The following is a 9017-nucleotide window of genomic DNA, read 5'->3' on the forward strand; positions in this document are numbered from 1 at the left end:
TGTCAGAACTATTCCTGGGCCCCCTATCATGGAGTGCTTGTCCTCTGGTGTCTCCCATTTACAGATCATTGTGTCTGTCCAGTGAGGTGATTTGCATCACCTTGTAGTCTCCAACCCTGTTGTGTTCAGCTCAGGAAGATGTGTGGGGGTGACCAAGGGTGCTGCCGTGTGGGGCAGGAGGTGGACTTAGAGTGCTCCAAATCTATCTGGAAATGCTTTTATTAGTTTGTAAAGACTGGGGAGGAGGAAGGAAGGGGCTTTCTCACCAGCCGCCTCAGGAATTCCAAGGCAGTACTGAGTGGCTGTGACTCACTCCAAGGGCCTTAGCAGGTCAGGAGGAAGAGCAGAGAGCCGTCACGGAAGGTCTCCTAGGGGAGGTGGGCCTGGAGCTGGAAGCTGATGGAAGGGGAAGAGGGGCTTGAGCTGTGACGATGTGGTGAGGCATCGGGAATGGAAGATGCTGGCACACATGACCCACGCCTCAAGGGCCCTTGGCTGCTGGTAGTAGAGGGCACAGACGTGGTAGGACTGTGAGGGTGGCCAGCTGATGGTAGACTGCCTAGGAGGTGGCCTTTGGGCGGTGGGGATATGTCTATAAGGGAGAAGGGGAGCTCCCCCCCAAAATGTAGGGGAGTATTGGATAAAATGACAAAAACTCTAGCTATGCCAAGCACTGTGCTGAGTGGCTTCCTAATATCTCATTTAATCTTCTCAGCAACCCTGTGAGGTAAGCACACTTACCCCCATTCTAAAATAAACAATTGAAGTCTAGTTAAGTGACAGCAAGAAAGAACTGACCTTGGTTTCTAACAGCTTAAGCAGAGCGCTTTAAGCACTGGGAGGAGAGCAGATTGGGGGAGAAGGATGTCTGGGTGGGGGTGTATGGCATGATTGTGAGCATGAGTGGGACTGTGCTGCTGTGTGTCTATAGGAAGGATCCCTGCCATTTCCCTCATTCTTCCCTCCCCCAGCCCCAGCTCCCTCTCAGGACAGACCTAGTTCAGACAGGTCGTGTGAAGAGGGGCCTTGGAATGATAAGAATGCGTATGCCTGTTGGAGCAGATAGCCCTAGACACCAGGCTGGCCACTTTGCCAGTCCCAGAGCCAACTCCCCACTGGGCCAACATTCCCCTCTCCTCTCCCTTCTACTCACTGCAAGGGCCTAAGAATGGTGGTGGACTTGAGCCCAGGGGTCCTCGACCCTCTGCAGCCACATTTTCCTCAGCTTCCTGCACTCACACAGACTGGGGGAGGGGGAGCAGGCATGGAGCTGCCTCTGCAGGTCATCCTAGCTCTGCTGCCAGCCCCTGGTCCTGGGGCAGGTCCCTATGCCTCAGCTTCTCCACTTCTGGGAGGTGAATTGCTTTGGTTCAGGAATCATGAAGTAATGAGCCGAGAAGCCCAGGAGGAGAATGCACATGAGCAAAGTGGTCTGGGTGTGTGTGTGTGCGGGAATGTTGGGAACTGAGGAGATATGGACAGCACCCTCCAGGCCAGGTGAACCTGGACCGTCCCTCCTTGCATCATGGGAGGTGCCTTCTGCTTGCAGGTGCTGAGGTGCTAAGTCTGGGGGGGGGGGGGTTGTTTTTGTTTTGTTTTACCTAGAAAGTGGAAGTTGTAATGGTGCCTGTTTCCCAGGGAGCCGTGAAGGTGATCTAGAATTAATGGCAAGCTTGTGGAGAAATCTGAGCCCCAAATATACTTTTTTGATTACTGTAAACTTTTTTTAAAGATTTATTTATCTATGCATATAGAACTGGGGTGCAGGCCAGAGGCACAGGTGTGGTGAGATGATTCACCAGAGACAAAGTGGGGAGCAGAATAGGCGATTGACGAAGTACACTGCTGAGAGGAGCAGTGGGCCGGTCAGGAGAGGTCTGTCATGCCATGTGGATCTCCTCCGGGACATGGGATCGAACTCACACTGAAGCAGCTGGCTTGCTTGCAGTGCTGCACTTTAACCGCTGTGCCACCAGGGAGGAGCCGACTGTAAACTTTTTGGTGATATTAAAAGTAGTTCCTTCTGGGCACTCCCTGGTGGTGCAGCGGGTTAAAGCACGCACTAAGAAGCTAAAGCCACTTCAGCATGAGTTCCATCCCCGCCCCTGAGGTGACCACATGGCGCAGCAGACCCACCCGCTGCTCCCCTCAGCAGTGTACTTCGTCGATCTGCCTGTTCTGCTCCCTACTTTGTCTCTGGTGAATCCTCTCATTGCCCCTGCATCTCTGGCCTGTACCCCAGTTTTGTATGCATAAATAAATAAATCTTTTTAAAAAAAGAAAAATAGTTCCTTCCATGGGCGAGTAAAGGAGAGTGAGAAATGGCTCAGGGTGAGGGCAAGCCCAGGGCACTGTCCTCTGAGTGGCAGCCACCGGCCCTTTGCATTGGCCGCCCTGATCGCCTAGCTGTCCCGGACCAGGGACCTGTCTTGCCCTCGGGGACTTTGAACTTAGTACCCTCAGAGACCACTCTTACCTGTGTTTTCTTTTGTCAGGTTGTAATAAGTGCATCACAATGAGCATCATAAACAGGGAAATGAACTGACTTGCACTTTTTGCAAGCAGCCATTACCTTCTCTGTGGGAGGATTCTGAAGACCTCCTTCCATACCTCTTGGTTAATCTGACCCCTCCAGGGAATTGGAGAACTCTTTACTCTTTTCTTTTTCCCAAGATTTTTATTTATTTATGCATCCAGAACTGGGGTACAGGCCAGAGGTGCAAGGGCGGTGAGAGGCTTCACCATAGACAGAGTGGGGAGCAGAACAGGCCAACTGATGAAGTCCACTGCTGAGGGGAGCAGTGGGTGGGCCAGAGAGGTCTGCTGTGCCATATGGGTTACTACCACAGCCTGTAATCCAACTCACATTGAAGCGGCTGCTGCTAGCTTGCAGTGCTGCATCCTAACTGGTTGTGCCACCAGGAGGGCCCTCAGACTCTTACTCTGAAAGAGTGAGTTTATTCTGCCTCTCAGTTCTTTTGCTAACTTAGGGGCTCTTCTATAGACTGACCAAACTTCCATTTCTCCTCTGATAAATGGGAACCAAAAAACCTCCTCCTCAGGCCCTCCCTGGTGGCGCAGCGGGTTGAAGCACAGCACTGAGAAGCTAAAGCCACTTCCGCATGAGTTCGATTCCCGCCTGCTCCAGAGGTGACCACATGGCGTGGCAGACCTCTCCTGACCCGCCCACTGCTCCCCTCAGCAGTGTACTTCATCAATCTGCCTGTTCTGCTCCCCACTCTGTCTCCGGTGAAGCCTCTCACCACCCCTGAGCCACTGGCCTGTACCCCAGTTCTGTATGCACAAATACATAAATCTTAAAAAAAACAAACAAAAAACAAACCTCCTCTGTGTTTACTTCTCAGGACTGCTGTAGAGTCCCTGGGGATTGGTTTACAGAATGGGGAAGGACTTATAAGAACCAGGACAAGTGCTGTGCATGGAAGGAGTGGTCCTAGCTGACTAGCCATTGGCAGGCAGCCTCTGAGGGTGAGGGATGATGGTGTGGGGGAGGCAGGACTTTGCACACATCCTTTGGTTCTGCTGAGGAAACTGCTTTGGAGACCAGCTGCAAGGTCTCTGCCAATAGCAGCAACTTGACAGTGGCTGTGCAACAGGGGAGGGGGTGGGGACCCCAGGGGTCCAGGGAAGGAGGTGCACAACACAAACCATTGGCTCCTGTGAGGTGTGGTAAGTGGTGGGTGACAAGAATGGTCTTTTAGCTGAGTGGGCCTGGATTGGAAAACATCTCTAATCGCTCCTGAGGGAAGATGCCTCACCTGTCTGAGCTGCGTGCCCCCTGGGTTGCTGAGTAATAAATGGAAAGCAGGTGGCATCAGCAGAGTAGATAATTAATTGCTGCTAATTGCCTTTATCCCCAACCCCAGACTGTCTGTACTTGGTTTCCAGAACACTTATATCCACTGTTCACCTGAAGCATGGACAACCTGCCCATTTCACAGATTTTTCTCCTTCCCTGGATTGACTTGTTACCAAGGGCTGTGTTTTGTGTGTGCACATGCGTGCGGACAAAGCAAGAGAGGAAACTTGTTATACCTTCTGGCCAGTGCTGTAATTATGGTGACCATGCCCTCTAATCCACAGGTCAAGTCACATGGTCTGACAGAAGCTATCTTCTGTCTCCACTGTGGTCCAAACATGAAATCACATGTAGTTACAAACTCATTATTTCTTTAAAGAAGCAAATGACATGAAATTTGGATTGCCCTTGAAAAATCCCTTTATATTCACACAAGATCATCAGAGCCATGACTGGGTCCATGTAGAGTCCTGGCAGGAGCAGGAAGACTTCGTGGAGGAAGTGCTACTGTAGTGGGACCTTGAAGGCCAAGTAGGAGATCACCAGGCAGAGAAAGACAGAATGGCCTGAATGCTCTTGGGACAGGACTGCCTGCTCTCGAGACCACCCTGCTGGGAACTAGGGATGTTGGCTAAGGTAGGTGACCATATCTGTTTTCAGTTATTTTTCACTTTGTTCCAAAGACCTGGGGGAAACAAAATGGTTATGGGCCATTTTAACATCACAGTATCATTGTGTCATATGTTTTCCAGACTGTATGGCCCTGCACTACAGGGACCATGTGCGTCTTGTATGTGTCTCTCTACTTTCTCTCCTCCACCAGGATGGCATGACGAGGACCAGAGAAGATAGTAATAAGATCAAGTGAATAAATAAATGAACTGTCATTGATGGTTCTTTTTTTTTTTTCTTAAAGATTTTGTTTATTTATAAATACAGAACAGGCCAGAGGTGTGGGGGGGTGAGAGGATTCACCAGAGACCTAGTGGGGAGAAGAATAGGCAGACTGACTGAAGCACACTGCTGAGGGGAGCAGTGGGCGAGAAAGGGGAGGTCTGCTGTGCCATGTGGGTCAGTTCCCTAACCGGAGATCGAACTTGTACTGCAGTGGCGGTAATACCCTCATAGTGTTCTGCTCTAACCTGTTGCACCAGGGAGGGCCCCGTTGATGGGTCTTTTGAGGTGCACAAGTCCTGTTCTGTGTGGTGATGGTTCTAGCATCTTTAGTCTGCAACAGATGCGCTGGTTCCCTACCTCATTCCTGGCACCGTGTGATGAGAAAAATGCAGTTGTCTACAGAACCTACATGCTGCTAACAAGGGTGGTATCTGGGGAGAAGTCTGGATTAGGGGCCTAAAGAACGTGCCAGGAGAAAATGAAATTTTACCTGATACCCAGAGGATAATGACTGATAGGCTAAGCTAACATTTATGTAGTGTTGATTACACGGAGGGCTTACAATCCTAACTCACTTAGTTCTCACAAAAGTCCTATAAAGTACACACTATTGGGCCCTCCCTGGTGGCGCAGCGGGTTAAAGCACAGCACTGAGAATCTAAACCCACTTCCGCATGAGTTCGATCCCCGCCTGCCCCGGAGGAGATCTACATGGCTGGCAGACCTCTCCTGACCCGCCCGCTGCTCCCCTCAGCAGTGTACTTCGTTCATCTGCCTGTCTGCTCCCCACTCTGTCCCTGGTGAATCCTCTCACCCTCCGCATCTCTGGCCTGTACCCCAGTTCTGTATAAATAAATAAATAAATCTTTAAAAAAAAAAAAAGTACACACTATTCTCCCCCCTGTAGAGATGAGTAAACTGAGCACACAAAGATTGAAACACTGGCCCAGGATCACACAATTTGTAAGGTGGAGAGTCAGATTCAAATCCAAGCCCACACTCTTTGTAAAATTAAGCTAAATTAAATTTATTTATTTATGCATATAAGAAATGGGGTATGGCCAGAAGTGTGAGGGTGGGGGGGTAGGGAGTGGGGGTGGTGGTGTGTTTGTGAGAGAATTTGTAACAGGGTGGTCCCCAGGAAAAGGGAAAGTTCCAGATTCCCTGCCCCACCCAGGAGGGTGGAGCTGAGCAGAGAAAAGGAGAGAAAAGAAGGAATCTGAAGAGAAGGAAGCAGGATGGAGAGCCAGGAGACCTCAGGAAGCCACATGGAGCAAAGGGAGACAGGTGAAGAAACTTTTTTTCTTGGCCCTGGGCTAGTTGAAAGAGATGTCGGTGAGAGACCCATGGGGAGGTTGACTATGGCAGTGTTTATATTGATTTTGATTGTGCTCTTTTCCTCCAGATTTGTCTGGCCATTTCTGACCCTTTTCCATGGGTCATGCCAGAAGGTGCTTTAGGCTTGTAGCGGGCTTTCAGGCCTTGCTTTGGGCCAATCCCTTTTGGGTGGACTTTTGCCCACGAGGGGATGGGTAACTTCAGGTGTTTAATTTGGAAATTATATTCTTTGTCTTCTGTACTGTATACTCACTGTATTAAAGTTCCTTTTCATTAAAGTCTTATCTGTTTTGTCTTGATGCGGCGGATGACAGAACCTATTTAGAGCAAGCAGATTTGGGGGTTCACTGGTGCCCCTCTCTCCCTGCCCTTTAACAGATTCACCAGAGACAGAGTTGGGGAGCAGAACAGGCAGATTGAGATACATTGCTGAGGGGAGCAATGGGTGAGGCAGAAGTCTGCTGCGTCATGTGGGTCAATTCCCTGGCTGGGGATCGAACTCAGGGTGCAGTGGCTGCAGACAGTTGCATAGTGCTGTGCTTTAACCTGTTGTTCCACCAGGGAGGGCTCCCTTCCCCTCCACCCTCCCACAGTATGGCTCTTATCACTGTTTACAACCAACTCATTTCACCAGACTGTCAGGATAATGTCTGGTTCATGTGTTCCCTCATACAAGGTCACCCAGAATCTGCTCCCCTCCAGTTTTTTGTTTTTTTTTTTTTTTTTTTCTCATTCTTTTCTTCATGTTTCCTCACCCATCCCCACTTCCCTTGAAACACTTGGCTTTCCATTGGTCTTTGCACAGCATGTTCTTTGTGCTGGGAATGTTCATCTCCCTGTGCTGGCCACCCTCACCCCATTCCTCCCGACCCTGTTCATAGGTTGCCTCCCCCTAAAACCCCTTCACTGGGCTTCTCTTTCACTGTGTGCACAGCACTTGCCCTGGGCCTCCCCCAGCAGGCCTGAAGTTGAGCCAGCCCCTGGACATGAGGGATATGCAGCCCAGATCCAAACTGGCCTGGACACTTGAGAGTGCAGGCCTTTGTACTCCCATACCAGGAGGACACCCAGCACAGAGAGGATGCTCATGAGGCCTCCATGTGTGGACATGGTCTTCTAAAGCAGAGATCAGCATGAGTAAGATTGAGTAAGATTCATGGGGCTTGCTTGGCCTTCCAAAGCCCAGCTTACTTTCAAGGACTTTAGATCACTGACCACAGGAATGTAGATCATGGAGGACAATTTGCTGATGAATAATGGATACTGACTCCCGGGTCAGACTGTGAGGTGGCTGGAGTATATACTTGGAAGCCATAGCCTCTCCTTGAACATGGGCTTGGGCTTGTGGCCATCACTAGGCTGGGTCTGATCTGATTGCATACATTCAAAGCTATCACAGGCACATCTCTCCTTATTCAGGCCTCAGTATTTTCATACCCTCTCTTCCCTCCAGACATAAGTGAGCTGGTCCAAACCCTACCCACCAGCACAAGGAGGTTAGTTACCCTTTGGGACAACCTGGATGAGTCTACCCTGTTCTCATGCATCAGGCTTGGTGTCTGTCTCCCTTTGCTCTGTCCTGTCATTTGTATGTTTTCTTGAGCTTTGCTTCTGTAGTTAATCTTGAGCTTGTTAGATGCTAAGGAAATCACCAATATTTTGTTTCCAAATTTGCTCCAGCCTTACCCCATACTCATAGAATCATTGTCTTTGGGGAAGATGGTCCTGGTGACCTGCATTGCTAATGAGCTCCTTAAAGTTCAGTCAGAAACCCCCTTGTCCCCCAGTTTTACAGATTGACTCATGGATGGCAAAATGCCCTGGGCTTGGAGCAGTCATATTAGGGCTCTGGCCTAGCTGGCAGCTACCTAATAGACTCAGAAATCCTCTCTTCTCCCTGGGGCTTGTTGTCTTGTCTGTTAAGGAAAATCACCACTATATTCTTGCCTAACTCGCAGGGCCTTTGAGATAATTAAAGTAACACAGGGGATAGGAATGGGGTTCAATGGAAGGAGCCTTTTGCACAAGGTCACCCACCTCTTCATCCCCCTGTTAGCCTGGCAGGAGGATTCAGCTGAGAACAACTTGTTGGGGGAGACTACTTTCTTGTAAATGATGAATCCAGTAAAAGAACCAGCTCATCATAATACAGGAAATAAAGGGGTTTTCAAGAGGCAGAGCAAAAGTGGTGGTAGTGGTGGGCGGGCTCAGACAGGCCTGCTGGGTGACCCCAGCAGAGACCTGGTGGTGAGAGAGCTGGCCAAGAAGACCCTGGAGGGTTGTCACACACACAGTGGCAGCTAGGCCTGGGGGCCCCTCTTGGGCCAGGGCTGGAGCTCCTGGAGCCCTGTGAGGAGCAGTGGGCATGGGTCTTTGTCTCCTCCTCCTCTGAGAAGCCTCTCCGACCCCCAGCGCTGTTCTCTTTTTGACCCTGAATAACTTGTTGGTTTCCCCAGGGCTTTGTTTCTCCCGGGTCGCCACCTTGGGGGATGCCCGGCTGTCTCTCCCAGCCCTCGTGGGTCCCACCTCTGACACCCCCTGCGGCCCCCGCCCCCTACCCGCTCGGAGACCGGGGTCAAAGGCAGCTCGCGTCACGTGGTCGCCGAGCAGCACCGAATCGGCCGGGAGCCGAGGGAGAATCCGGGTGGAAGCCGAGAAATCCAGCCCCGATAGCAGCGCCCGGTCCCGCCCCGGCCCCCGCCTCAGGGCGCTCTCCGCACGCCGGCTGGCTGCCCGGGCCTCGGCCGGCACCCACCCTCCAGCCCGGGATCGGAGCCCGCTCCCACCGCCACGATTAGGGAAGGTAGGAGCCGGCGCCAACAAGGGTCGGAGGAGCTCGGCTGGGGGCCCTCCGTGCCCCGCGGACCCGCGGGGGGCGAGCTGGCGCGCCCCAACTTCCAGTCCTGCCCGACGCGAGATGGGGATTGCTGCGTGCGGCCCCGGCGCGGAGCCGGGAGCCGGG

At 51.5% G+C, this 9017-nt stretch overlaps 1 protein-coding gene across 1 annotated transcript in view; it reads left to right on the forward strand.

The window, feature by feature from the left end:
- The first annotated feature begins 8724 nt into the window (after positions 1–8724).
- NDST1 (N-deacetylase/N-sulfotransferase (heparan glucosaminyl) 1) overlaps positions 8725–9017 on the forward strand; it is a 57099-nt gene continuing 56806 nt past the window's right edge. The window contains exon 1 of the mRNA XM_004686885.2: positions 8725–8858. The gene's annotated coding sequence lies outside the window, so the exon portion shown is untranslated. The remainder of the gene's footprint in view (positions 8859–9017) is intronic.

Source organism: Condylura cristata, unplaced genomic scaffold (assembly GCF_000260355.1).
Source record: "Condylura cristata isolate star-nosed mole 26May11 unplaced genomic scaffold, ConCri1.0 scaffold00021, whole genome shotgun sequence".
Classification (NCBI taxonomy): domain Eukaryota; kingdom Metazoa; phylum Chordata; class Mammalia; order Eulipotyphla; family Talpidae; genus Condylura; species Condylura cristata.